General features: G+C 43.1%; 1 protein-coding gene across 1 annotated transcript in view; it reads right to left on the reverse strand.

Annotated features, from left to right (window-relative positions):
- The window catches only part of LOC134540463 (diacylglycerol kinase 1), a 153449-nt gene that overhangs the window by 111124 nt on the left and 16089 nt on the right, over positions 1-26236 (reverse strand). The window contains exon 2 of the mRNA XM_063383230.1: positions 22575-22624. The gene's annotated coding sequence lies outside the window, so the exon portion shown is untranslated. The remainder of the gene's footprint in view (positions 1-22574; positions 22625-26236) is intronic.

Consider the following 26236-nt stretch of genomic DNA (forward strand, 5'->3'; position numbering starts at 1 on the left):
CTCTGCTGGGTCAGCGATCCCGCCCCTCGTGGTGGACGGTGGACTGACAGGGCCGAGTGCATGGTGAACCACTTCGAGACTCCATTCACACCAGCTGAGCTCCCTATGTAAAGCACTCATCTATCTCCCCAACATTATCAACAACACTCTCATTTCAGGTAACTGTCCGCCTCCATGGCACGAGGCCACAGTGGTACCCATAACTGAGGGGAACTGCTATCTGTGACATCCGAGGTAGCAGAACGCATAGTCCGGGCCAGGTTGGAAAAGGAAGTAGCTCACCTACAACCGTTGCTGGAATTCCAGTTTCGGTTTCAGGCGGCAACTCTCAACAGCATGCACCGGCTCATGTCACCGAAAAAAAAAAAAAAATCACCTACAACTCCACCCAACGGACCCGTACCAGCATGGCGTGGCTAGACCTGGGTCGTGCATTCGAGCCCTCATCTTCGAGCTAGCCTTTCTGGGTTTCAACCCTGCTCTCAGACGCATCATTCATTCTTTCCTGGAAGCCCGCATGTTTCACGTGCAGGTGGGAAAAGGTCCCGCCTCATCCAGTGGAGTTATCACCGCAGGAGTCCCTCCAGCGTCTACGCTCTCCCCCCACTCTTATTCTCTCTGTGTATGCACGACACTCCCAAGCCCCCAGAATGCACGATTGTTAGAGACCGGAAAAAATCGCGAATTCATTTCGCGATAGGCTAAAATACAAATAGTTATACCTCAGTGTTGCCTCTGCTACTGGCTCACAACTCACCTGGATGACTCTGGGCCAATGAGAAACGCCCGACCAAAGCTTTATCGAAAAACAGGCTGCTACGTTGGGACGTCTCACAAGACAGCAGCCAATGAGTGGGTGGCATTTTTCCGAGAGTACTTAGAACTATGGAGTTCATCCTTGAACCCGCGAATTTTTCCTGTCCCTAACGATTGTCATGTACGCGGTCGATACCATGCTGATGGTAACACATCAAGACCCCATTCGGAATAAAGCCAGGCTGGCCTCGGCCATCCGCTCAGTTACAGTGGGTTTTACATCCTGGGGCATCATTTCCATCATTTTCACCCGGTGATGCGATGCCCGGCGCCGAGAGCATCAGGATGCTGTGCGGTCGCCGAGGATCGGATCCTGGACAGGACGCGTCGTTCGCCTCTCGCTCCGCCACACAAGTGTTCACGACAGTGTGTGTAGGGCGTCACTTAACGAGGTTCACAGCCTTGCTGCTCCATCTCAGTTATATGTATATACGTAAACTATACTGCGTAGTGTAAATCTGTTATACAGCGATGTAAACATCATGATTCTAATGCCTCATATAAAATAACTGAAACCTCCATGCCTTGCTCAATCAACCTCGTAACACATCATGCATAGGGACTGGAAAAATTCGCGCGTTCAACGACCGCCAGGGTAGACTCCACGATCCTGTGCACACTCGGGCAAACGTCACCTGTTCATTGTCTGCTGAATTGTGAGGCGTCTCAAATGGGAGACTCGTGATTCGATACTGCTTTGACTGAGGGTCTATAGTTGGCCCACAGTCCTCCAGGTCAACAGTGAACCAATAGCAGGAGTTGCATAAAGGTACAATTATTTTCATTTCAGCGTGTCGCGAAAGGAATCCGCGAATTTTACGGTCTCTAATCATGCATGATAAGTTATAAATCATAAACATAATGTTAAGAAAACATTAACATTAATTTCCCACGACCAGTCACTCCTCACAGAGTCGCAGGCCGGGAGGAGGCGCCAGTGTCGCTGGTTGCCGACCCCACGGGGCGGTCATTCGGAAAAAAAATAATCCCTCGCAGCTTCGCAATTAACGAGCGCGAGAGTGTCTCGGCAATTAATCACCAGGCGCTACACAGAAGGGGGAAAGGGGAGGGGGGACGCAGCAATCCCTTCTCCCCTCTGCTGACCCTCGGGACATCCCCTGCGGTTCATTTGCCTCCGCGCGCTGTCTTCCCTGCGCGTGACTGCGCGTGACTGCGCGTGACTGCGCGTGACTGCGCGTGACTGCGCGTGACTGCGCGTGACTGCGCGTGACGGCTCGTGACTGGACGAGTCCGCGCATGCCCCCGGCTGGAAGCCGGATCATGCCATTCGCGTGCATTAGCCAAGCTTACACCGCCAGGGCATTTTGGTAAATAACATACGTGTGTTATGAACTCTAATACTCACTGTCACTGTCACTTACTTTCACTGGAAATAAAATTACACAAAAAGATTTTTGAAAATGTTTATATAATTTGATTTGATTTGTCGGTAAAATTAGAAATATATTTGTATTTTTGTCATAATTTTGAGAAATATATAACAAACTATAAAAAAATTAAAGCCGTTGTAATACATCATTTTAGCTTGATTTTGTTGTAAAATGTTTTTAATTGTCATCATTTGAACAATTTTTTAAAAAATTTTAAAAATTACTATTATGGACTTTTTCCACATCTATGCTTATGTCTGTGTATTGTGTTGTCATGTGTATTGTTTCATTATTTATGTCTGAAATGTTGTGTTTGATTTATTTTTTGTGCAATAGCGTGTTTTGCATTTTAATGTAAATTTTATATATTTGATTTTAGTGCCCTTCTGTAAATGGCCACCAGTTGTAGGATGGCACATAAAATGAAAAAGTAAAACAAAATTAAAGTTTTCAGCATATACACAGACATGTAATTGCCGTAAAAAATCTTATATTTGACATAGGGGCATACCTTATTGTAGTCTTATGGGTCGGGACCTGAAAAATTCGCGGTTTCGATGACCTAAAGGGTAGTCTACACAGTCATCTGTACACTCGGGCAAATAACGACAGTTCGTTGGCTGCTGACTTGTGAGTCGTCTCAACTGGTTAGCCCGTGATACTTTACTTCTTTAGTTGAGGGTTTCTCATTGGCCATGAGTCGCCCAGACGAACAGTGAGTCAATAGCAAAAGCAGCTTAAAGGTATATGTATATGAATTTCAGACTATCGCGAAATGAATCTGCGAATTTTTCCGGTCTCTACTTATGGATTTTCAGAATTTTTCGCAAAAATAAAATACATGCTCATAAGTATTTCGAAATCTCTGGGCTTGGGAGAAACCCTCAACAAAAAGGACTATCGAATCACAGATTATCCGTGTGAAACGTCCAACAAATCAGAAGCCAAAGAACAGGTGACTGTTGGCCGAGTGTTCAAAGGAATGTAAAGTATATCCTGGAGATTCATAACATTCACAAGGGCATATGTATTTCTCGCGAAATAATCTGATCACTCATTAGACTGCAACAATGTATGCCTGCTCTAGCGATTGTTCTCTTATAGTTGGCGGCCGCCTGCAAGAGACGTCATTGATATATTCGGCCCGGCCATTCACAACGCGTTTGCTTCCACACTGGGTGGCTATGAGTAAGGACTGGAAAAAATTTCGCTTGTTCAATTACCTCCAGGATAGACTCCACTAGTCTCTGCATACTCGGGCAAATATCACTTGTTCATCGAATGCTGATTTGTGAGGCGTCTCAACTGGGTATTTGGTGATTTGATACTTCTTTGATTAAGGGTCTCCAATCTGCCCAGAGTCCTCCATATTAGCAGTGAACGAAAACCAGAAGCACCACTATGGTTTAACTATTTGAATTTCAGCATATTAATCCAAAACAATCTTCCAGTCTCTGTTTTTTTTTTTTTTTTGGTGTGCTGACAGTAGAAATGCACGTAACATAAATCCACAGCCAACCACGAAACACAGGAAATGCAACAAAGGTTCGACGCAGAGCTGGTGTGGGAGTACTTGGCCCTCACGATGTACGCACGGATGCCGGAAGGCCAGCCTGGTGGTGAGATGTGGAAGGGTGTCTGCTCGTAGCGCAGGCTGTGCAGTGTGGAGAGTGAGGGGGGTGAGGGGGAGTGAGGGCCCCCCGAGATGCCATTAATTACCCAGGCCCTGCAGGGCGCCCGCCATTGACGTCACCGCGGTATCGCCAGATAGCCCCGCGCCCAACCAGCAACAAACTCCTCCTCTACACGTGCGTAGCGATGATGATTTATCACAAATTTGCTTTTGTGCCAAAAAACAAGTTTGCCAAATTGTGTGTCTCTCCTTCCTACTTGTGGTTAAAAAGTGTTGGTGTGTTTTATGTTTAGGCAAATTATGATGGTCTGTATTGCAGCATGTGTTTCCTTATTGACTAAGTTAAGTGTGCTTCTTTCACAGAGGAGAAGTTTATCGAAGACTACTATAAAAATAGAACACGTTCTATTACGGTTGTGGCTAAGACTTCGGGTATGAGAACAGTAGCCAATGAGCAGGTGTAGTTTGCCTGAGTACACAGAGGATCGTGAAGTCTATCCTGGAAGTCGGCGAAACAGCAAATTTTGCCAGTATTTACAGATATGGCATATTTTCTACATATTTTACTGGTGCCTAAACAAATATCGAGGGATACCGTCGTTTCGTAGTAAATATCTTTACCCAATGTATATTTTAATAACATCCACGATATGTTTACGAACATCTCCAAAACAACTTTCAACTTGGATGATGTGCTTCGACCGCTCGCATCCTGGGCAGCAGGTGTGGTGATAAAAAACACTCCAGATCCAGGTTGGGGAACGCTCCCCACGAGTGGGGGGGGGGGGGGGGGGGAGGATAGTTCGCAAAGTGGTCCACCAGCTGAAAAATAGCACCCTGGTGGCCAGTACGTCAAGAACTTTCCCATCTCTGTGTCCAATCACAGCGCTTTCTTTTAACTTTCGCACAGGCTCCAGTTCTTCAGAGAATTTTGTCCGATGTTCGTACTTCGTTCTCTGTAAGTTATTCATTCAATCATACGCAGTCTCATAGGTAATTAAATTTTTTTTATAAATTTGTTTTACTTATCCGGCAACAATATACATCAGTACACTAAAAATTTATGCTTTTTGGAGAAGCATAAGTAGAGACTTGAAAAATTCGCTTTATCATTTGTATAGAGACGAGAATACATACAATTATACACGCTTTGGCACGCCCCGAAGGACAAAAAAGCGACAACAACATTAGAAAATTCAAAATGGTCCAATCAAATGTGATCCGTCCAAAATATTGACTTTGGTTACAGTCAAAATACAATGACTTGATTGTATACAATTGTGTGGAGTGCATGGTGGTATAAAAAATAAATTCAGATTTTGCAAGGTGTCTCAATATGAGTATTATACATATTTAGTGATTCACCAGGTAAACTCCATAAACCTTTGTATAATCGGACAGATATATTCTGTTCGCGGACTATTGACTTTATATCTGGAATGGGTAGTAAGTGTTTCGTAACACCTTAGGCAGTAGAATTGTTCTTCAATCAGAGACCATTGTTCATTCATGAAATAATATTAATGCACCGGTAGAGACCTGAAAAATTGGCAGATCCATTTCGCGATAGGCTAAAATAAAATTTATTTGCCTTTTTTCTGCTTCAGTGATTGGGCCACAGTTTATCTGAAGAACTGTGGGCCAATGAAACACCTTGAACAAAAGAGTATCGAGTAACGAGCATCCTTGTTAACAGGTGTCATGAGTAGGGACCTGAAAAATTCGCGGTTTCGATGACCTCCAGGATAGTCTACACATTTATCTGTACACTTGGACAAATAACGCCAGTTCGTTGGCTGCTGACTTCTGAATCGTCTCAACTGGTTTTCCCGTGATTCGTCACTTCTTTGGTTGAGGGTTTCTCATTGGCTCAAAGTCACCCAGACGAACAATGAGCCAATAGCAAGAGCAGCTTAAAGGTATACGTTTATGAACTTCAGACTACCGCGAAATGAATCTTCGAATTTTTCCGATCTCTATTCATGAGTCAGTAGTCAATGAGCAGATGTAATTTTCCCGAGTGCATGGAGGATCATGGAGTCTATCCTATAGGTCACTGAAATCATGAATTTTTCTGGTCTTTATACATAGATGATTCCAATTCCGACGATCCACAAATATGTTGCAAACGTTTCCAGTCCATTGTTGTTAAACTACAAGTTTCGTGACTAAAGCCGAGACCACCAGAAAAATATAAAAATTAATTAATAGTCAGTAATTAATCACAGTACATATATTTTAGTATTACATGTTTTAATTGGGAGAAATATTTAGAAGTAAAATCTTACACAGCACTACGTAGTAAAATCTGCACATAATTAAATCCACGAAAGTTTTGGCCTCTGTCACTAGCTGCATTGTCTTCACGTACTTAATACTTTAGTGTTACAGCTGTAGTAAACTGTCACATTGTAATTCATAAGCATACACTCAGTATAGGAAAATACTTTGGAAATAAACATTATATTTATGACAAATTGTTCTACGACAAATTGACGGACTTTCTCTATACATCCTCTAAGTCTTTGTGCGAAAAATATAATTTACTAGCTGCCCGACCCGGCTTCGCACGGTTGTATTAATGAGGGGGGGGGGGGAAATGAGACCAAATCTCTTATTTACAGTTATAATAAATGAAATAAAATTTAAATTAATTAATTTTGACAAAAACTTAATACAAAAATACACGCAACGTTGTCATGGAGACGAAGTACCTACTGTTTCCCGGGCTTAAACACCAATAAACATTGATAATCAGTTTATTATTAATTATAAATTATTAAGACCATTAATAGAAATAAAAACTATCCTATCTCTCAAATTAAAAAAAATTACACATAAATGCCCATTTTCATCGAAATCGGTTGACTTGGTGAAGAGTTCACTGGAAACAAACATCAGGACACTGGATTTATATATATATATATATATATATATATATATATATATATATATATATATATACACACACATATATATTAAGATTCTGAATGAAAAACATTTGCAGCTGCTTGACTTGATGAATTGCATGGACATCCCTCAGTCAGTTATAAATAGAGATCAGAAAAAATCGCGGATTTATTTTCTAATATGCTAAACTTCAGATAATTATAACCTTAGTACTGTTTCTGGTATTGGTTCACTGTAAATCTGGAGGACCCTGGGCGAATTGGAGACCCTTAATAAAATGCGCATTACCAGTTACCCAGTTGAGATGTCAGCAGCCAATGAACAAGTGAAATTTGTCCAAGCAGGCAGAGGGTAGTGGAATCTATCCTAGAGGTCATTGTAACCGCGAATTTTCCCAATCCCTAGTTACGAGTATAAACAAGGGGAGTAAGTGGCTACCCAATCACTGTGTAACCCTCTAAAGAATTTGACTCTGTAATGGACCAATGAGCATTCTAAAATGTATTATTTATGTATAGGCAAATTGAGACTACCCTGGGGTGAAATGAATACGCGATATAATTGTGGCTCTATTAATAATTGGATCAATGCTAATATGTAAATATAAGAGGATGTAAGAATAGCTGAAAAGTTTGGTTATCTGGTTAAATGCATAATTACCATAATTTCGCATTAGGTAACTGTGCAGTGTTAAAACTATTTCTGACAACCGTAAGAGCGGTTGGAAGGTACGCTGCCTCAAAAGGCCTCTTAGCAGTGTATCTCCGTCTCTCAAGCAGTTACGCCCATCCAAAGAGTCGAGTGAGTGGGTGAAATGTGCGCTGCCTCTAACCATCACGGGGAAGCGTATCGAAGTGAAGAGCCCCCAGGCGCCCGAGGCCGACACTGACTGTGTAACGGGAGGCAGACACGAGAGGCATCCCCCCTCTCCCCTGCAACCACTCCCCCTCCCCACTCCCTTAGGCGCCTGACACGGCAGCTTGTTCCAGTTGGTTAGCAATTCCACTCTCTCCCGGTCCCCTGGGGCCGGTGAGGAGGGAGGGGGGGGGGGCTGGCGTGCGCGACTCGCATGTAATTTCATCAGGAAGTGCTGCTGATGCGCCGTGCCCCTGTTAGCCCGGCAACCGGTCGCGCTGTGGCAGAACCGGCTCGCTCCCTCTACTAACCGAGGAAAGCGGGCGTGCCCACGTCTCCACGGCTCAAGTACTTACGAATGTAAAAATTAGAACTGAAGATTTATACCAACACATTTAGTATGCGATCCAATGTACCTTCTTCTTACCTGTTTGGAAGAAATATATTTAGGTGACATAGTTATTTTATGAAAATTGTAATATATATTTACTAATTGGCTTAATTAAGAGCGTACTATATTATTTTGAAGATCGCTAATAAGTGAAAACTGATTGCAAATATGGACAAAGTGCATCGATGTTTATGAAATAGCCACATTTTTCTTTATCTCTCGTAATTTGTTTTCGAGGTCCACACGATTAAGAAATTTAATAAGTACAGAAAATGGCTGAATTATTGGGTGCATGAATATACTTTTAGCCTTTGTATGTTAAGATAACTGCTAAAGCAATAAACGAACATTTAGAGATAGCCAATTATCTTGACATTTTTTCACTAAAATATTTTATATATTAATTTAATTCCCACTCGTTTGTTGAATTTTGTAATTAAAATAGTGTGTTTCATTTTCAGGAAAAATGTACGCTGTAGAATGCAATCCTTGCAAATTACAGGCCCAGTCCGGTGCGGAAAAGCACATGTCGCCGACCACAGCCAATAATAAAATAATAAAATAGAGGCTGGTTCTTACATAAAATGAGAGAAAGATGGTCTCTTTTCACGTCACAACGTTTTGGACATATGCCTAAGCTGCAGACTCACGGACCATGCCGTCTCTTTAGTTTAAAGGCTGAGCCAGTATATTTATCGCTAGACACACCTGAATTATCCAACATATAAAAATTCGTATCAAAGTATTTATCAAAACCTGTACATTTTTTATGGTTAAAGCTAGAGACCTGAAATGTGTTTCGTGCTATTTTCTGGGGCACGATTACACTTAAACACTTAAACATGTGCATAATCAAGTCGGTGCCTTATGTTATTGGCTTCTAGGTTTTAAGGGTGTATTGTATAAGTAAGGACCTGAAAAATTCGCGGTTTTATTTATTGATAGGCTCAAATTCAAACACCATTACCTTTTATTTGTTTTTCCTATTTGTTCATAGTTCATGGGAAGAACTCTAGGCCAATTAGGAACCTTCAACGAAGGAAGTATCAAATCACAGGCCACCAATTAGAGACTTCTCACAAGTCAAGAGCCAATGGACAAGTGAACACTGCTCCAAGTATGGAGTCTATCCTGGAGGTCACCTACAACCACGAATTTTTCCGGTTGCTATGTATATTTATAGGGACACCTGTATTTCGCGAATACATTTCGTGCCTAGGTACATCGCAAAACACCGTAGTTTTTTCTTGTAGTTATCGGCTGTGGTCGGCGAGAGGTGTTTTCCCGTACTTGACGGGGCCAATGGGAATGTGGATACCGTACTGCTGCACGCACACGATTCGCCAGTACTCTAAGAAAAAGCTACAGTGTTTTGACATGAAATGTATTCGCGAAATACATGTGTTCCTAAAGTATAAACTATGCTTAAATACTTTTAAAATTTTCGGATTCAATGATATCCAAGATGGGCTCCACAGTTCTACGTTTATTCAGGCAGATGTCACCCGCTCATTAGGCGCTGTCTTGTGAAACGTCCCAACGTAGCAGCCCGAGGTTCGTTACAGATTTGTTTGAGCGTTTCTCGTTGGCCCCAAAGTCCTCTAGACGGGTTGTCAGCCAATAGCAGAATTTTTCCGGTCTCCGTCTATGCTCCAATGACAAGAGTATAAATGTTTGCAGTGTAGACTGCACGTCCCTGCCTGTTACACTTGCCGTAGCAGCCTAGTCAGGTTGACACGAGTCAACTCCCTCCTGAGGGAGGGGCGAAGCTGTGTGGACACAACCTCTCCGGCAGTTGGCTGCAGCCGGAGGTAACCTGCTTAGCCCCCAGGGACGGCCTTCGCGCTTGTTTGCTCTGCTCTCGGGCGAGACTTGCAAGCGTCCCCCAGGCGACGGGCCGTCCCAGTTCAAACTGAATAACCCTTCAAAAGGCAGCAGCATGAAAAAAGATCTCCTTTTTTGGGAGGGAAAAGAGGGAGGGAGAGAGAGATTTAATGCACGGTAAAACTTCCAATACTTGTGAAATTTAATAATCTCGAGAGACCTGAAATTGTTTTCGATATTTGGGGCCCGGATGTTTCGTGGTTTGAATGACCTCTTAGGATAAATTCCATGATCCTCAATGTACTCGGTCAAATTAAACCTGCCCATTAGCTATCGACTGGAGTGATTTCTTGTGGGGCTTTTCATTGGCTCGGAGTCCTGGAGCAGCGTGAAGATGAGCGAGATCGTATTCTAGCCTATCATCGCCGAGTGAATCGGCGAATTTTTTTTTCCTGACTCGAGCGTTATTGCTAGAGACAGGAAAAATTCGCGAATTTATTTCGCGAAAGGCTAAAATACAAATAGTTATACCTCAGTGCTGCCTCTGCTATTGGCTCACAACTCACCTGGATGACTCTGGGCCAATGGGAAACACCCGACCAAAGCTTTATCGAATCACAGGCTGCTACGTTGGGACGCCTCACAAGACAACAGCCAATGGGTGGGTGGCATTTGACCGAGTGTACGTAGAACTATGGAGTTCATCCTGGAGGTAATTGAACCCGCGAATTTTTCCCTGACTCGAGCGTTATTGCTCGACAACAGGCCAGACTGCAGTTGCTGTGACCCTCCTCCCTGTCAGCGGGTCGCGGTGTGTTGGGCACGACCCGGGTGTCTGACGAACACCTCGTGCACAATTCCCGGGTTCAATAGTCTCAAGGATAGAATACACAGTCCCTTGTATTCCTGGATGAAAGTCACGTGTTCATTGGCTGCTGACCTGGGAGATGTACGAACTGTAGGGAGTATGTGACTGGGTACTTATTTGGTTGAGGAGTTCTCACTGCCCCTGAGTCACCCCGATGAACTGCGAGCCAATGGCAGAAGCAGCGAAATTGTATACACATTTGAATTTTAACCTATATAGAAATGATTCCGCGGATTTTTTTTTTCCTGTCTCTGCTTATGAAATACCTGACCGAATCAAGTGCGACCCTCGGAGAACTTCAGTGACAGCAGCCAATGAACACAGTACATTTTCCACGAACACAGTACATTTTCCACGAAAAGATTTCGAGTCTAGAATTTTGTTCAAATACTGGCACAGGCTGTGTTCCGTGATTGGTCAAGTTCCCGTCAGGCGCATGTCTACCGTCGACACACGAACCACAGCAACTCCGTGCGGAAGCAGACGCGTCCTGATTGGCCCGGCAAACAAGGCAATGCCTTCTCTTGAAGACTGCTGCCAGCTGCTAGCGCAGACATACCTTGTCGCAGTTTAATGAGTGTCCAGATTTTTGTTTGCGAACAACATGTGCCCCTAATAATAGTTATGAAACATTCGTGACTGTTGAGAAAGAAAGTTTGAGACGAAACGTAAACTACGGGAGCACTATCAGGTTCAATTAACAGGACACTCTCTCAAATACATAAGAAAGACTATCCCTTTATGTCCCGGTTTAAGTGGTATATTATAACAGTTTAATTTATACTATTTACAACAAATCATACATCAAATTTAAAGTAAACTAGCCTAGGTTTTCTTAAAATGTTCAATACGTGCACATTTAGTTATACGACACACATACAACCTTAAGTCCAATTCTTCCCACACTTTGTTTAACAAGTCCGGAGTAATGGAAGCAATAGCCTCTTCAATTATGTCTCTCAACTCTGGAAAATCATTAGGTAGCAGTGGAACGTAGATACGATATTTTATAAAGCCCCAAAGGAAAACAAATTGCATGTCGGTTAAACGTGGAGGCCAGCGGAAAAGAGCTCTGACGTCTCAAATCGCGAATACCATCAGCGGACATTTTTTTTTTGTCACATGAAGGATTACAATTAAACTTGAAACGAAACGCACTTTGAACTGAAATCACATATTCACTCTTAAGCCCGCCGCACACGGTACAATATTCCTTACAATATTGTAAGCTAGGAGTCGTACTGGCTCTGCTACTAGTTTCTTCACTCGATTTCAAACTGGATACTAGTAGCTGTACGAGCTGGGCTACTGGTTTTGCGTAATAGACTGCGTCCTATTTTCGTTGCTTGGTGTGTTCCAATATTTAAGGAGTGGCCAATCAGAACTCACGAAAACAGCATGAGGGGTTGTTTACACTTTTAAGCGCGCATGTCGTGATAAACATGGACGGAAAGAAGTGGAATAGTGACCAACTCCTCATTTTAATAAATGCATACAAAGAAGAGCCTTGTTTGTATGCAGTAAAAAATGTGAATTATCATAATAAAAATTTGTTGTGGAGAATATTCTCTTAAAAAAACTAGTAAGGCAGCTAGAATCGTGTGCAGCAGACACTTGTAGCGCTCCTAGTGTTTCAGCTTGTAGTCTACACAGTACAGAAACCAGTAAGCATTCTAGTAAGCAAACTAGTAGAAAATATTGTGCCGTGTGCGGTGGGCTTTAGCAGATTGCGGAACACAAAACTCTTTACGCTCAGCATTCGCCATTTTGCGCTGCGAGCTAGAAAACAACAAAGGAGTACTCGCGCATGGGCTTATCTAAAACTGTTTGAGTTACTCTTTGATTGTGACCTTGAACCAACACTCTACATCGCTTACAGTTGACACTATTAAAAGTTATAAGTGGGACATCGTTTTATGGACGTGCGGTGTAAATGTGAGTAGTAAAGTGAACCAAGCGACGGTGTGCGCGAGACAGAACGAGGACATGTGTTGACTCCGAGAAGGCTTCTCGCCGTCATGCGCCCTGGACAGCTGGTCCAGCGCAGCCTCCCTGCGTCACGGGTGACGTCATCCCGCAGCCGGGAATAGCCGCTCCGCGCGTGTGGCCGGCGGGGTCGGCATGGATGCGAGCGGTCGCCCGCACCGACTGGCTGGTACCTAGGTACCGTGGCGACCACACACGCCTTCTGACATCGACCATGAATCATTCCTTTCGTCTATCGTCAAGGATATAATCCCAGTTATTATAATTAGCAATTGCTAAATATTTACTGTTACAAAATAAGTTATTTGAAATCTCGGAAAGCTTTTAATTCATTTTTTTATTTATTCAGCGAATGCGGGAGCTAAACACTAGCAATGTGTTGAAAAAATATCAATACTCTACCTATCGATATTTATGTATTATACAAATTATAACAATATTTTTTTCTATTATTATTGATATCATTCTTTTACTTAAAATTATTTTGATTGAAATAGATTGGTAGAAATATTATATTTATTTTTAAACTACTAATTATATTGTAAGTTCTGTTTGGTAGTTAAAATTCAAATTCGAAAGCAAATATAATAAAACAAAAAATGCCTCAATGAAATATTTTGCTATTATTAGTTTGTAGATGTGAAAATATTCCTTTATCCGCCTATATTCTGTATCGTATTTGGGCCACATAGCATCATACTATATTAATAAAACATATTCTATATTGGAGTTGCTTGGATTCGGGTTGTAGCCGTGTAGAAGGCAAAGATATCACCGACGTTTCGGTCGACGTTGCAGTCGCCATCAACAGGAATCAGTTACATACTGAGGTTATTACAAATGATCCTGCCTTTTAACACTCTCGCCTGAGAGAGGAGTATTTCCCGATTGGCTGCAGCTGTGAGCCAATCAGAGTCTTCCTTTCTCCTGGTTCGGAGCTAGGCTTCTGTGATTGGTTGGGAGTGCTTGCCAATCAGTAACCTCTTCTGTTCTGATTGGCTGGGCTGTTTGGTCTGCCAGAGTCGATCTGTCTGTTGATGGATGCTGAGCTATGTTCTGAAGATTTCGAAGAGTGAGTCCCATATTTTGCTTAATTTGTATCCATCCTCTCTATTATGTTCTATGGGTGTCTTATTATTTCAACCGATTCTTGAATATATCTTTTCTTGTATTGTGGGGCACTGTTTTGGTCTGTGCGGTGATGTTATTCTGACATTCCTTTCACAGGATTCTCTGTGCTCACTAAGCAATTAACTTTTGACGTCAGCTGATTTTGGTTTTTTTTAATGTGTTTTTGTATTTGTTTGGTCCGTTGAAAACATTGAGCAGTTTTTTAAGATATTTTTGATTATTATTTTGAAAATATGTATAGTTAAAATTTAAATAATGCAAATTGTAAACTTATGTTTTAAGACTGGTACAGTTGTTCAGTGATCAACCCAATCTTTAGCCATACAATTTTATCTATACTTTTCGTTTATATTTTATTTAGTTTGGTATTCATTTACATATTCGAATGGTTTAGTATTCCCTTTTGAGATATGCCTGCATCAAACGCACGTTCTTCTACCTTCATTGAGGCTTCTCGATGACATACAGAGAAATCCAGCAATGAAACATGTCTTCGCCATCGCAAGAAGCATTCATAACAACTTGTGTTGGCTGCTCTGTAAGTCAGTGGCGGCGCAAGAGACGCGCGCTGGTAATGTCGGTGGAAGCGGAGACAGCGGAGGCCTGCACGAGCGTGTAACACGGCACCAGCCACGTTGCACGAGCGTGTAACACGGCACCAGCCACGTTGCACGAGCGTGTAACACGGTACCAGCCGTGCGTGTGAGATCGTTCATAGCAACCACGGGGATCGCTTACACGCTCTAAGCAGGGTGTTTGCCAAAAAAAAAAAAACAATTAAATTTTATCGTTTCCCGTCCGTCATCGCGAATTATCCAGCGCCGATGAGTTTTAACAAGCTACACACGGCTGCGGTGAAGCGGGCAGAAAGGTTTTTTAATGATGCTATAGTATTGACCAGGTTATCTCGCGGTTTTTACACGTGCAATTATTTGGACATTACCTCCAAAATTCGCAGTTTTATTCGGTGGCAGAATGGTTGTAATCGCCCATCTGTAGAGCTTATTCATTTCACTCCGGACTACATTCAACCTGCCTATACATAATCAAGCTCGTTTGGATCGCTCATTGGTAGATAAAAAAGGTCACACCGTTTGGTGGGTTATTCTTGATTCTACTCCTCGTTTGTAATTGGCCCACGAGCGTAAACAGCGAGCCAAGAGCACTGAAGTACAATCATCTACGTGAAGCAAATGAACATGGGCCTTAAGTCTACTTGCTACCCTAATTAATAGTGGATATATTGTACAGGATGAGTCTCCACGGACAATATGATTTAAGTTTACCAAAAGTTTCATCGAGACATTCACTGAATTACAATGTGAGTCGCTATTTATACATGATAAGTTGATACAGGAAATACTTCTCGGATTAGTTTCTCGATAGGTTAAAATCCAAACATGTAAACATTTCCGCTGATTCTGCTATCGACTCAACGTTTATCCGGACGACTCAGGGCCAATGAGAAAACCACAAACATATAAGTATCCAATCACATGCTCCCCAGTTCATACGTCTTACAGGTCAGCAAAAAAAAATGAACATGTGAATTTCACCCAAAAATACAAATGACATTGTATTCATCCCAGAGGTCATTGGACCCGCGAACCTTTTAATTCCTTAATGATGAAAAAGACCGGAAATATTCGCTGTTATAAGTACATTTCAAATAGACTCCAGAGTCCTCTGGATACTAAACGAAAAATGTAATCTGTTCATTTGCTCTTGACTTATGAGAAGTCTCAACTTCGTGTTCTGTGCATTTATACTTCCTTGGCTGAAGGTTATTCACTGGCCCATAGTCCTTTCCCTAAACTGTGAACCAAAAGCAAACACAACACGAAGGTACAGTTATTTGGATTGTAGTACTTCACGAAATGAGGCCGCACATTGAAGTTATATCTGAGTACCAGGCTGTGCTTGAAACCATAAAACTTCTTTCTTGTGTGTGAATAGAGCGAACATACGTCCCAAGTGACTTATGAGTAGAGACCTGAAGAATTCGCGGATTCATTTCGTGATATGCTGCAATTAAATTAATTATACCTTAGTGCTGCTTCTACCACTGGTTCACTGTTTATCTGGGGTAATGAGGTGCCAATTAGAGACCCTCACTCGCAGAAGTGTCGAATCACAGGCCACTCAGTCGAGACGACTCACTAGTAAACAGCCAATGAACAGGTGGCATTTGCCCGAGTGTGTAGAGTATAGTGAAGTCTATCCGGTCTCTACTTGTGAGCCGAGGGAGAGCATTCGACGAGGTCTTCTCGAGCAGGGCAGTGCAGTGCGCAGTCCACGCGGTAGCCCGAGCGATGTCCCGGTCTCCCCTGCTATTCCAGTCGCGTGCCGCCCGTCGGGCGCAGGCGGCGGGCGGGCTGCCTAACGACCAGGCGCCGCGCTAATCTCCGCTCCGCCCCAGCGCCCAGCTACAGCTAGAGCTATCCCGTCGTACCAACAGCCCCGAGACTCATGGATACAGATACACTTGCTACATTTGAGGCTGTAACGCACACCATAATTAGGGACAGGAAGAATTCGCGGGTTCAATGACCTCTAGGATGAACTCCACAGTTCTACGTACACTCGGTCAAATGTCACCCGCTCATTGGCTGCTGTCTAGTGAGACGTCCCAACGTAACAGCCTGTGATTCGACAAAGCTTTGGTCGGGCGCTTTTCATTGGCCCAGAGTTATTCAGGCGAGTTGTGAGCCAATAGCAGAGGCAGCACTGAGGTATAAATATTTGTATTTTAGCCTATCTCTAAATGAATTCGAGAAATTTTCCGGTCTCTAACCATAATATACGCGAACCTCGTTCTCATTGGATCAAAGGTAGTTTTGACACGTCCCAAAAGCCAAGAAACGAACAGCAAAGTTATAAAATTTCAAATGACCCAGTCACGTTTAATCCAGCCCGGAAGGTAAAATGCAGCAGCGGCTAACGTACAATAGACACGGGCTCATTAGTCTACAAATGTGAGGAATTCCCTGCTGTAATGATCGTTAGGACATACAAATTCTAACATCCCGTGATATCTCTGGCCACCATTCTAGACTCCAACATTCTACTAGAGTTAGAGGAGAGCGCAACTGTGCGCGTGACACGACGTTTACGTCTGTCGTTGAGCCGTATGGGATTTGCGTAACCGGTGTCTGAGGTCTTCTGGCGCATGTCAGATTGCAAAAACAATACGTTCTTTAAATGATTCATGCAATTGGGAATTACGATTTAATATGTAATTTCTTGGCCTACGCCATTGTAGTTTTTCACTATTTGTCATGGGGAAAAATTCATTGATACAAGATAAGAATTACAAACTGATAAGATAACCCCCCAGAATAAAAGCATAAATCCGCTGATTTCAAACATGTAAACCCAACGATATTTATTTATTTTTAATTCTTATTTTTGCATTCATGAATTTTTTCCTATGACAAACAGTGCAAATTCTCAATGGCGTGTGTCCGAGAAATTGTATTAAATCGCAAAAATATAAACTCTCTTGTTGCAGGGCAGCCTGGGTTTATTTTTAGAGACGGCAAAATTCGCGGATTCAGTTCCGAAAGGGTTAATTTTCAATCATTGCTGCTTCTGCTATCACTTCTGAGACAGTTGATCTGATGACTCGGGAGCAGTGTAAATTCCCCAACGAAAGAAGTATCCCAAGTTCGTACGTCTCGCAAGTCAGCAGCCATTAAACTTGAACACAAGAGACTGTGGATTCTTTCCTAGGGGGTAATTAATCCCTTAAATGTTTACAGTCTCCAGTTATAATGTGTCGTAGAATGGTAGGTTCTCTACCAGTCAGTATAACAGTTGAATGTTTGCTAGAATCTTTAATACAAACATGCAAAATTTGTTTTATTATTGGCTGTGGTCGGACGGATGCTCCACTCGAATGAACCGATGAGAATCAGGTTCCTGTACTGAATTAATGTTTCGCCGTAACTAGGGGGATTACGGAATGCGCGCCATTTTTCCTGGAGCTAGATTAGACGACTCCGCGACTGCGGAGTTGCACTGGTGCGGTAATGTGGTGTCTAGGTGTTTTTTTTCATTCGCTTGTAGTCCTTCAAAGCCTGTTCCAGTGACACGGGGCATCCAGTGTACACACGGAGTAATGCGAGTCTCAGGACAAGCTACTTATTTTTGAAGATACCTCGACGTGAGATGTTTTCCGCGACACGGCGGATCCAGGGTAACTGAGCGCGGCGTTCATTAAGCTAACTCACGTCGCCGACAGTCGAGGTGAGACCGCGACCCTTGACCTTATCTCGCTATCTCGCCCGCCTGATGGGCGCTTCAACCTGCCTGAGGACTACCCGCCTCCCCTGATAGCACCCGGGGGCGCTGTCTCCCGCCCGGCTTGTGTCGCGAGCACGAGAAGCCTAACATGCACATCAAGTTCTGTCCCTGCCCGAACACGCCCGAAAATTCACCTTCGGCCAACCTCGGGATTTGTTTTATTTTTGCGCAGGAAAAAAAAATTCAAAAATATTAAAAGTGGTTGGTTAGGTTAGCTACATTAAAACACTTTAAAACACTATGGACGGTTAGTTAGGTTAGTATAGCTACATTAAAATAAACAGAGAAATATAAATATATAAATAAACCCGAGGTTGGCCGAAGGTGAATATTCGGGCGTGTTCGGGCAGGGACAGAACTTGATGTGCATCTTAGGCTTCCCCGCGAGCACAGGCCACGTGACGTACTGGCTTCTGGTTGGAGACCTCACACTGGCCGGCTGACACCTCGGGAGCGTAGGTCCCACCAACAAAATTAAAAATTTTGAAATAAAACAGCGGGCAAATTGCCACCCACCCACCCACCCCCCTCCCCCATCCCCCCAAATTAAATTCTGCTAATACTCTGCAACACTTGTTCAGTTCGTCCCTGGCCAATATGATCACGGACTGCATCCCGCCAAACTACTGGCCAGTTGTGGCCATTTCAGTGACAGTTACATTCCTGAAGGCCTAACTGTCATGTGACAGTTCCATTCCTGAAGGCCTAACTGTCATGTTACAGTTCCATTCCTGAAGGCCTAGCTGTCATGTTACAGTTCCATTCCTGAAGGCCTAACTGGCATGTGACAGTTTAACTTCATGCTGCTTCAGTGATTGTATATTTTGTTTCATCTGAATGATTCTGAGCCAATGAAAACACTCAACAAACGAAATAACAAATCACGAGCGTCCCAGCTAAGAGGTATCACAAGCACGAAAGTAATGAGCAGTTGGCATTTGTCCGAATACATAAAGTCTATCCCACAGGTCATTGGTGCCACGAATTGTTGCAGCACCTACAGCTTTCTCAATGGCTAGACACCCCAATCCTATGCATGCTTGGGCAAACGTCTCCTGCTCATTGATTGCTGACTAATGAGACGTCTCATCTTGGTAGCTTGTGATTCGATACTTAGTTGGGCGAGGGTGTCTCGTTGACCCAGAGTCACCCAGATTAATCGTGAGCCAACAGCAGGCTAGTTATTTCCTCTCTCGTTTTGGTGATCTTTTTTTGTTTATAACACGCACTTAACAGCCTTTTCGACCCGTTTTAGATTTTTAAAACGAATTAAATTTTAATTATTGTGTTATCTAGCAACAAAGCCCACGAAAGTATTAACGTATGTGAGACTATAAACATCTGTTACAAAAATAAAATTATGTGTAACAGTGTGACAGCCCTTTCGAATAAGGCAACAAATTTTCACAACAAAGGTGGTAATTTCGGTAAACTAAAATTAATTAGCTTCATAACAATTAAATATTTAAAAATTTCATGAAATTTTTTTTTAGATTGTCGGAAAACCATTATTTTTTGTTCGAACACAAATCACACCTTTAAATCTCATGTTTTGTTGCATTATTTCAGTGCTAATAATGCCATTTTTCAAAGTGGAGGACTTTAGCTCGCCTTAAGTGTCGAATAACAGGGTAACCACGTGACACGTTCTGAAGTCAGCAACCAATGAACCGTTGGCATTTTCCTGAGAAGCAGAGGACCCCGGGAACGGTCCTTTAGGCCATTTAACCGTCGAATTTTCATTCCCTTGCGTTAGTATAGGAAAATGATTTTTTTCCCCGCGAATATTTCTGAACGCCCATAAGACTGCAATAAGCTATGACCACAACAAAAGTTCCCTCCATTTGATAGGCGGCAGTCTGCAAGAGAAGCCATTGCCTTATTTAGCAAGGTCAATAAGGGGTCCGACTAGTCAGAGGGGTGTAATTATGTTAGTGAAGAGATCGCTGGTGCTTCTAGCGTGGTGTCGCCTCTGAACTGGTGCGCAGTCTTGTCGTGCACAAGACAAATGTGATATTTGAATAACTAAATGAAGGTGAATGTGAAGTGCAGGTCCCTTGGGTGATTTACAAGAATCTCTTCCGAAAATTTCATGCTTAAATATTATTCAGAAAAGAAGCACTATTCGAATTTTGTTTTCATTTATTTTATACCGCGTCTAATGATATGTTCCACGTAAAAATTTGTTGAATAGTAGTCTGGATATATGAGCCTATATAGTTCTGCAAATGCATTTAAAAACACATTAAATTGTTAATACACCTCCTGCTTAATAATTCGTTACTTCTTGCAAGCCATTATGCTTTTATCAGCTTTTATCAAACGGAACAAAAAAATCTTTAAAATTAAATAAAATTAATAATGTTCGCAGGCTTTTACGGCCATTGTCTGAAGTAGCTTAGCTTCCGGGTTGTAGCCGTGAGTAGCTAACTGGTCCCTGATGATGGCGACTGCAATGTCGACCAAAACGTCGGTGAATTATTCGCCAAGGACACGTCTACAACCCAAAAACCAAGCTACTTCAATAAATAAAATTGTTGAGAAAACCAGTTGAAAAAACCAGTTGGCGCCTCTCAATGTTGTCTCCTCGGAAGTAAATATAGAAATATTATCAGAAGATGCTACTAATGAATAGGGACCTGAAAAATTCGCGGTTTCGATGACCTCCAGGATAGTCTACACAGTCCTCTGTACACTCTGGCAAATAACGCCAGTTCGTTGGCTGCTGACTTGTGAGTCGTCTCAACTGGTTTGTCTGTAATTCGTTACTTCTTTGGTTGAGGGTTTCTCATTGGCCCAGAGTCGCCCAGACGAACAGTGAGCCAATAGCAAAAGCAGCTTAAAGGTATATGTGTATGAATTTTTCATACTATCGCGAAATGACTCTGCGAATTTTTCAGGTCCCTACTAATGAAGCACAGCAGGGAAATGTACTCACTGGACACGACACGAAGGCTGGAGCGAAGCAGTGCCGGGCAGACGAGTGTGGCGCTGAGAGCCCCAGCTAATGGCCGCAGGGTAATTAGCGGCGCTTAGCGGTGGCCAGCGGCACTGCCGCCAAGCCGCTGACACGAGCTGTCGTCGACCGCAGACTCGCCAACACGGGCCCTTGCGTCCACACGTCTTACAAGCCCCGTCCATTCACGTGCTACATCGCGGTTTGCATCGTGCGTGGTTAACATTGAAGGCTTGTGCTTAAACCAGACGGTATGGCCATGCATATTTCGCGAAAAGGTTCCGAGACTAGCTGAAAGTTAAAACACCGTAGCATCGTCTGTGTTTCGTGATTGGGTGAGTTTCTTTCAGGTACATGTCGATTGTTAAAAAGACCAATCACAGTAATTCATTACGGCAGCAAATGCGTCCTGAGTGGCTCAGCCAAATAAGGCAACTACTTCTCTCTCAGACGGCCGTCAATCACAAGGAAGAAACCTCTGGTGCGGATGTACCTTGTTGCAGTCTAATAGGCGTTCAGATTTATTCGCGAAAATTGCCTGCCCCTACCAAACAGGTTTGAAATATATTCCACAATCGGGAAAATACCGTGTCGTGTGTTGGTAACATTGCGCAATATCCCGCCACTCCCGTCAGTTGCTATCAAGTGGTGGCAAACGAAACAGCGGAGATGAAAAATAAAATTATTTTGGAATTTTTCGAAGTGTACCATGTTGTTACCCAATCGCGCGTAATTCACTAAAGGATGTGACCTTGTTATCGACCAATGAGCACTCTAAAAGGGTGTGACTATGCATAGGCAAGTTGAGTCTAAACATGTCAAGGACATTCACGAAACTGCTGGCCTCTCCACGTCCATATTTAAGCAGGCGAAATTGGATGGCACCAGCAATAGTTATCCTTAAGACTAGAGACCGTAAAAATTCGCAGATTCATTTCGCGATAGTCTGAAATTCATACACGTATACATTTAAGCTGATCTTGCTATTGGCTCAACTGTTCGTCTGGGCGACTATGGGCCAATGAGAAACCCTCAACCAAAGAAGTGACGAATCTCGGAAAAACCAGTTGAGACAACTCACAAGTCAGCAGCCAAAAAAATGGCGTTATTTGGCCGAGTGTACAGAGGACAGTGTAGACTATCCTGAAGGTCATCGAAACCGCGAGTTTTTCCTGTCTCTACTTAAGAAAAAAATGGCGAACTGAGATGGTTGAACAGTCGCTAGGGACTGGAAAACTTTGCGGTTTCAATTACCTCTAGGATAAACTCCACAATCACCTGCATGTTCGGGAAAGTGTCACCTGTTCTTTGACTCTATACTTGTGAGAAGTCTCAATACTGGTAGTCTGTGATTTGATATTTCCCTGGTCGAAAGTTCCTTCACATGAGCTGTGCACCAACAGCTAAACCTACTCAGGGGTAAGGTTGTTTGACTGTTATCCTGTCACTAAATGAATCCACGAAGTCCTCCGGACTGCAGCACCGAGTGGTTGCCACGGCACACTCACCTGTGTGCTTCCTTCTCGGCGAGGGTGCGTCTGGCCACGTGACCAGCACTCTGAAACAAATACACACAAAAAATTATCACGTGAGCCATTAAAAATTTATCCAAATGCAAGTGTTTTTTTTTTTCATTATTTCACTGACCATGCATGGACTCTGTGGACATAATATGCTATCGTTAGAGACAGGAAAAATTCGCGAATTAATTTCGCGATAGGCTAAAATACAAATAGTTATACCTCAGTGCTGCCTCTGCTATTGGCTCACAACTCACCTGGATGACTCTGGGCCAATGAGAAACGCCCGACCAAAGCTTTATCGAATCACAGGCTGCTACGTTGGGACGTCTCACAAGACAGCAGCCAATGAGTGGGTGGCATTTGACCGAGTGTACGTAGAACTGTGGAGTTCATCCTAGAGGTCATTGAACCAGCGAATTTTTCCTGTCTCTAGCTATCGTAAATGTTATGAAATCGTAAAACGATTTCGAGACAAGTTGTGTGTAAAAACACTGTAGCATCGTCTGTGTTTCGTGATTGGTGGAGTTCCTCTCAAGTACATGTCTACTGTCGGCACACGAGTCGCAGCAATTCTGTGTGAAAATGAACGCGTCCTGAATGACTTAAAGGCAATGAATCCAGAGACCTAAAAAAATATACGCGGTGCCGATGACCTTCAGGAAAGACTCCACAGACCTCTGCATACTCGGAGAAATGTCACCTGCTGATTGGCTCTTGGCCCATGAGAAAACTCAACTTGGTTGTCTGTGATTTGATACTTCCTTGGTTGGAAGTTTCTCATTGGCCCAGAGTCCTTCTCATGAACTGAGAACCAATAGCAAAAACAACACAAGAGGTAAAGTTGTTTGAATTTTAGCCTATCACGAACTTAAACCGCGAATTCTCACGTCTCTAGCAATGACACGGAGATTTTCATGGGGGAAAAAAAAAGTAATTCTTCTACGCATTAAGATTTTCCTGACATGTGCGATGATCATTCCTGTTAAATCCATGTGTGACATACTTGTGCCTCTAGTAATAACTAGGGACCTGAAAAATTCGCGGTTTCGATGACCTCCAGGATAGTCTACACGGTCCTCTGTACACTCGGGCAAATAACGCCAGTTCGTTGGCTGCCGACTTGTGAGTCGTCTCAACTGGTATTGCCCGAGATTCGTTACTTCTTTGGTTGAGGGGTTTCTCACTGGCCCAGAGTCACCCAGACGAACAGTGAGCCAATAGCAAGAGCATCTTAAAGGTATATGTGTATGAATTTCAGACTATCGCGAAATGAATCTGCGAATTTTTCCGGTCTCTAGTAATAGCGAGTGTGGAAGATTGCAGGCTGGCCAACATGTCCCTCCCGCTCGAGGCGAGGCGGGTGCTGGGAGACCAGCAGCGCCACGCCTGCCCCTGGTGGCCGCCCCAGGGACTATTACCGTCTGATGAGAAGCCGCTCAGGCGGCGCCAATCAGCCGCGCGCCAGCGACCCCCGGCGCTAAGGTAATACCCGCGTTAACTAGTTAGCTGCGAGGCGCCCAGGGCGCCCGTGCAAAAATATTGAATATAACGAACACTTTCAATTTAATACACGCGAGATATATATTAAAAATTCAATTTCTTTTAATATTGCACAAATTAAAATGATCAAAAAAGAGCGCGTATAAATCAGTACGCATGGTAGAGTTGAAACCTTTTTTGGCAATTCAAAACTCGACTCGTAAGTATATTTTAAAGTGTAAAACGGCAGAGAGATAGAGAGAGAGAGAGAGAGAGAGAGAGAGAGAGAGAGAGAGAAGAAAATTTTCTTAAAAATTTACAGTATTAATATTATTTAATCAAAGTACTTAACAAAAAATTTGATATCATTACACCCAGAATATCCGTTACATTTTAAAATTTATTTTCTCGATGTTTACACTAATGTTGGTAGCTTTATGTTAGCTAAATTATGAAACGTACGTAAGTAACCGTTTACACGTTGCTTACAAAATTTAAAACATAGCTTACCTAATCAAATCATTAAACTATTAATTATTGGTAAACTACTTATATAAATAATGAAATGTCATTTTACACAATGATTAGAAACAGGATAACACAGCGCGGTTTTTTTAATTTTATTTATCTTTTAGCCAAGTACCTATTCTATACTTAACACTTTCCCGTCAGGAACGTTTCAAAACAATGTTTCACGGACACGTTGAATTTATATCCTGCTTTGAAATTTTACTCTCATTGCCCCCCAAAGAAGTTTCCCTTTAAAAATATTTGTAAAAAATGGTTTTTAATAAAGAACCACTTGAAAACTACATTGCGTGTTCATTCATTGTCTCTGATCATTCAATAATCTTCCTTGCAGTGGATTCGATTCAATATAGACCTTCACTTGACTTGCAACTCTTGATCGTGACAAAGCCACGTTCACTTGTGTATATTTGTACACTGTGACTCGTCAGCGGCCAAGACGTGGCTAACCAAACAACGGCTCGCTACTTCATCAATGAGAAATGCTGAAACTATTATCAGCCTCCTCAAGACATGACGCTATGCCCCCATGCATACTATCTTTGCACCACGGATTCGCTCGCATTGCTAGGAGGAACAGGTAAGCAAAGAGCAATGAAAATGTTACATGTACAAAATATTGTATTAAATAGGGGCGTGTGTTATCTTCGCCTCCACATCACCAGGGCGTTACCTGGTGTCATTGCACTTGGACGCATCAGCCGAGTGGGTCTTGACTTAGTGGTCTGTGTTTTAATACTTCCTTGGTTGAATGTTCCTCGTTTTCCCAGAGTCTCGTTAACTGTGAGCCAATGGCAAAAACAACACGGAGGGAAATTTTTTTGAGTTTCAGTCCATCACGAATTGAATACGCTAATTCTTCTTGTGATAAACCGTACGGAACTCCGCAGCCCAAGAACTCATCTTCCGTCGGCGCGTTGCGACTTGTCGAAGTATCGATGGGCCAGTCACTAGAGCCACGAGTTGTTTCCCTGGTCCATTGGGTATCAGAGCACAAAGGTCAGACCTTCTTCTGATTGATGATTGGAGTTGGGTGCACTTGACGACCCTGAGCCAGTTGCAGACAAGGATAACAAGTGGTTGTTGTCCAATCACGTGCGACCCACCAAGGTGTGTGACCTTGTTGAGCCCTGCCTGGCGTGGCAGACCGCGAGCTGACGGAGTCTCCGGGATGGCAGAGTGGCGCGGGGGCCTAGCCCGAGGAATCAGCGCCATCTTCCCGCCTGTGGTCCACTGGGCGGGCGGCATCGACCCGGCCGGCTGCCGTCTTCGGCGCCCTCCCTTCCGCGGCTGGCTCTCGGCGGCAGTGCCTCAGCACCATTGTCCGGCGTTGCTTAGCCGCGTCGAGCACCAACATTCCATCCACACTGTAACTTTATTTTTGGAAAATGGAACAGAAATATTCATGCAAAAATAACAGGTATTTGTATATTTGCACGTTTGGTCATTGTACTACGTTTGGTCATTTTATTGAAATTTTTAGTTTACTTCTCATCATAATCGCCATTCAGTTCTAAGTACTTTTCGTAAAACGTTGCAAAAGTTTCTTTAAGCCCGCTGCATGCAAGTTCTCAGCCTTGGAACTAAACCAGTTCGCGACGGCAGTCTTGAGTGTTCCTGGTCGTCAGCTTGATGACGGA

This window comes from Bacillus rossius, chromosome 16, assembly GCF_032445375.1.
Source record: "Bacillus rossius redtenbacheri isolate Brsri chromosome 16, Brsri_v3, whole genome shotgun sequence".
In the NCBI taxonomy this organism is placed as follows: Eukaryota; Metazoa; Arthropoda; class Insecta; order Phasmatodea; family Bacillidae; genus Bacillus; species Bacillus rossius.